General features: G+C 34.1%; 1 pseudogene; it reads left to right on the forward strand.

Moving 5' to 3' along the window:
* The first annotated feature begins 649 nt into the window (after positions 1–649).
* The window catches only part of LOC129313950 (phospholipid-transporting ATPase 1-like), an 8,105-nt pseudogene continuing 4,122 nt past the window's right edge, over positions 650–4,632 (forward strand).

Here is a 4,632-nt window from a genome sequence, read left to right on the forward strand (position 1 = left end):
CCATGAGTGAATCATCAAGGAATTGAGTTTCTGTAATTACACTAATAGAATTTTCAACATTAGGTGGCACTTTATTTTTAAAGTCCCTAATTGTGTTGTGATGTAAAGCTGGATGATTATTTGAGTCATCTCCTACATTCATACTGGTCCAGATTTTTAGGTCAGGGGCGAATGAAACTCCAGCTTTACTTTTGTCAAGATTAGAATTCCTCTTTATCTCGTTGATGGGCTTTTTTGGTGCACCTATGTCTCTTCTATTTCCTTTAACAACTATGCAGTTTTGTTTATTGGGCCTTTGAGTTATGTTTTGGGCTTTAGCATTCATGCTAATTATTTTTGGCCCATCCTAAGAGAAGCAAGGTCTGTTTTTTACTAGTCTCTTCCCTTTATTCAAGCTTCTCATTGCAACCTCTAGATTCACGTTTGAGATCATCTCTTCCTCATTTCCATTTTCACATGGTTTGTCTCTCTTGTTTCCTATCAAATCTTTCTTCCTCCATACCCTTCTGACAACTTTGGCAAGAGATTTAGTAGAGACGCCATTTTAGATATCGATAGGGTCTTTCTCGTCATCGTTTTCTTGATCTAGATTAGCTAGGATGTCAAATCTAAATCTGTCCTGAGAGGTAGATCCTCAATATGTGTGATTATGCCAGTTATCTATTGGTTGCTTCGAGTATTGGGTATGGGAAGGTCGTCAGAATTTCATCCATTCTCCAAAGATGTTTATAGGTACGTTGGATTCTGGTGAGGCATCTTCGATCATGGTTGGTTTTGTTGGCTTAGATGTATGATTTTTATATATGATTTAGCTTTGCTCGCTGGTCTTGGTTGAATTTTCTACTGCTTTCTCTGCATCCTTTGTCTCTTTTGAAAGCCCTGAATTTATAGGTTTATGAGGGCAAGAGTTTTTGTCATGCCTGTAACAACCATAGCTGAAACATATGAGGCTTAGGCTTTCATACTCCACATTATAGATTTAGTCCCTTATGAGGATTCTAGGAACAAGTTTTTTTTTTTGAAGGTCCACTTCTATACTGATCCTTACAAACTTCCTATTCTCCATAAGAGTATTCATATCTATTTTCAAGGTTTTACCAATGCAATTTCCTATTCTCTATAAGACTTGTTTGTTGTAACATTGAATAGGTATGTTGTTGAGCCTTACCTATAGTGCAACTTTGCCCAGTATGTTGGTGTTTCAATTGAAACTTGGAGACCATTGTTGAACCAAAATACAATAGTCGAAAATTATCTATAGGCTACTGTTGAGAATATTTTCGTATGCTGCTTGGTTCTTTATTCTTATAATGTAGTAGCTATTTACCAAATCAATTAATTCAAAATCTTTAAGCTGCCACATCCTTACTAGTCTGGGTTTGAGAGATTTTGGGTTTAGTTGAATTCCCAGAGTATTGATGACTAGTGCATCCATCCATAGTGTGCATATTTTCTTCTACTCCTCATTTGATATAGGCACACTAGGGAATTGGTTTATCATTTGCTTAGTAGCTTCAGAGGGTAACCATTCTTGATCAAGCTCTTTTGCTAGGGTATTATTGATGTAGCAAGAGTCTTTTCCATCACTTATTCCACAGCATCCATTGTAGCTAATTAAAGATTCCTTGTAAGAAATGGGAGCTTTGAATGCTTCAGTACCCTAAATTATTTATTCTTTGCTTGTATTTTTGGCATTAATTTGAGTAGGCTCTGTTCGAGAAGTCATAGGAGAATCTTGTTAAGGCTGGCTTACTTATGCAGCTGTATAGATTACTTCTCTCTCAAAGTTTGATGCGTGCTGTTGGATATCAAGTCCTTTATCAATCATTTCTTCATCTAATTTTGATACATTCCTGTGCAGTAAATCAGCTTCCTTTGTCGATGCTTATGGGTTCAGATTCTCATCGTGGATTGTTGTTGCAGCAAAGACAAAGTTAGGATTCATTGTAGAAAATAGTAAAGATAGCAGAAGAGGCAGGGAGGAAGATGAACCTTCTCTCCAGATTACTAGAGAGAAGGTGGAGCTTCTCTCTCAAACTTTTTTTATTTTAGTCTAGTAAACACATTACCTCGTACATGATTTAAAGAAATATTATAGTCTCAATTTTTTTGGCTATTATTAAACTTGGTCTACTAATATAAAAGCTATGAGTGTATTAAAGAAGCTTGGGTTTTCTTCCTTTGATTTGGTTGACGCAGAGGAGTTTACTGGAGGAATTTGGTGCTTATAGGATAATAAATTCAAAGCTGTGGAGATAATTTTGTGTCATCATCAATTTATTCTTTTAAAGATTGAAAGTTTCAAGAATAAAGAATGGTTTCTTACCATTGTAAATACGAGTCCTAATGTTGTGTGTCGATGGGAGCTGTAGCATGAATTAATTTGCTTGAAAATTCAAATCTACCTTAATGCTTGGATAATTGGTCAAGACTTTAATGCAACTCTATTAAGGAGTGAACGCCATTCTCTTGCCATCTCCAAAACTTATCTTACTGTGTGGATGAAATGGCTTTAATTTGCATTGGGTGAGTTCATTAGTCCCCCTTTCACCTGGAAGCGTGGTAGTTGTGAGGCTTGTCTTGATCGCTTTCTAGAAAATGAACAAGGGATGAGGTTGTTTCCTAATGCTAGTGTAACTACAAAAAGAGCAACTTAGAGAGGGTCCCAAATTTGTCTCCAAGTGGGTAGAAATCCATATCTAACTGTTTAGAGATGGATTTAGAGATAGATTTTCAAGTGTCTCTACAAAGGGCATTATTAAATATTTAAATAAAGATTTCAAAGGGTGTCTCTAAATAGAGGCATTAAGGGTCTGTCACTAACATAAAATAAACCGTCTCTAACAAAATTTATTATATGTTGCTCGAAATGGATATAAAGAAAAATAAAAAATTTTAGCAACGAAAGTTATATGTCTAAATCAAACATTTGAAATGAATTTATATTAGAGACAAAAAATATTCATATCTAAATAGTGATTATTTTGAAATGACTTCAGGCCATCTCTAAATCTGAAGAATATTAGAGACAGATATAGATGCGTCTCTAAACCTATTGCCAATGCCATGTATCTTTTTTCAACTTTTTTTTTGCCACAATTGTCTCATGATAAAAACTTTTACCTTGCATAAAACCAAAATTTAAAATAAACCAACAAATTGTCAACTATATTTTCAATTAAAACCAACATATTTTGATACATAAAACTATATCAAAATAACATATATCTTCATGCATAAAACATATAAAGAAACAACAAGTATCAAGTAGTTATCAACTAACATATTTCCACATACACATAGCTATAATAAAAGTAATCATATATCATCTTGCAAATCCTCACCCAAATGATTGCTGTTAGAAGAGTCACCTACATCATATGCTTGACCATGTATAGGATCATTATCTAGAAGGTCTTGAGAAGGAGGAATTAACAATAGGATTGATTTCAACATGATCAATAACTACACGCATAATTTCCTTATTTTGTTTCATCTCCTTAGTCAACTTAAAGATTGTTTCTTGCATTTTCTCATACTCAAACTGGGAAAATTGTTCAAGTTGTGTCATTACTGCATCCTTCAACATAGATGTAGTTGGAACTCTACTTCCCAAGTCTTAAATATGTGTCCATTTTTATGTTTTCCATCAACAACTGAAAGAAACAATTGGTTATCCAAGATACAAGAGACGTCACTTTCAAAATTCCCTTCTTTTGACATGCTTGAGCTTATCCCTTCCTTTGAAATTCTTCCTAAAAACAGCCCATATAGTCAATTAATGTTTTGCACTCACCAAATTTTAAATCTGATCATCCCCCTATCTTGCTTAAAAGTGAGGAGGGTTGCTTTGTACAAGGAGAATGTTCTTTTTGTCTTATTGACTCTTAGGTGCTACATGATAATTTTAACGATTTGGTTACAAAATATTGGAGCACGCAATTAGAGTGGAATGATCATATTTCTCACTTTGCTAAGTCTTACAAGGATTGGAATAAAAATGTTTTTGATTATACTAAAATATGAAAGAAATGGTTTTTGAGAAGACTAGATGGAATCATGCATGCTATCACTAAAGGCCGTAACATCACTTTTTTTAAGAGTGGCAATAGCAACTTTGGAAGGAGTCAAAGAAGTTATTATTCAAGACTCCTTTCTTTAGGCTCAAAAGGCTAGATTGAGGTGGCATTTGTTTGGAGACTGTAATACAAAGTTCTTTCAATGTTATGCAAATTAGAGATACAAAATTAATAAAGTTGAGGCATTGAAAAGGGATTATGGTAATTCACATCATGATCAAGAACTCATTAAAAAAATGACTACTAATTATTTTTCCTCCTTATTTTGGGAAGAGAAGGAAGATATAGTTCTTGTTGTTAGTGATATTTCTTATCCTCTTTTGATCAATCTAGTCTAAAGCAATATGCTACTAGGTTTTACGAATGGAAATAAAGAAGCTGTGTTTGATATAAGGCTCCTCAAATCACCTGGGCCTGATGGATTTAATGCTCTTTTCTTTTAGGGGATGGATTTATGGCATTAAGGGATAGGATTGGAAAATTTATCTCATACTATTAAGGACATTCATAGTACATTTATTGTTCTTATCTCGAAGAAGAACCACCCCCAAAG

This window comes from Prosopis cineraria, unplaced genomic scaffold (assembly GCF_029017545.1).
Source record: "Prosopis cineraria cultivar Desert tree isolate PC_DT_omini unplaced genomic scaffold, ASM2901754v1 PC6, whole genome shotgun sequence".
Taxonomy (NCBI): Eukaryota; Viridiplantae; Streptophyta; class Magnoliopsida; order Fabales; family Fabaceae; genus Prosopis; species Prosopis cineraria.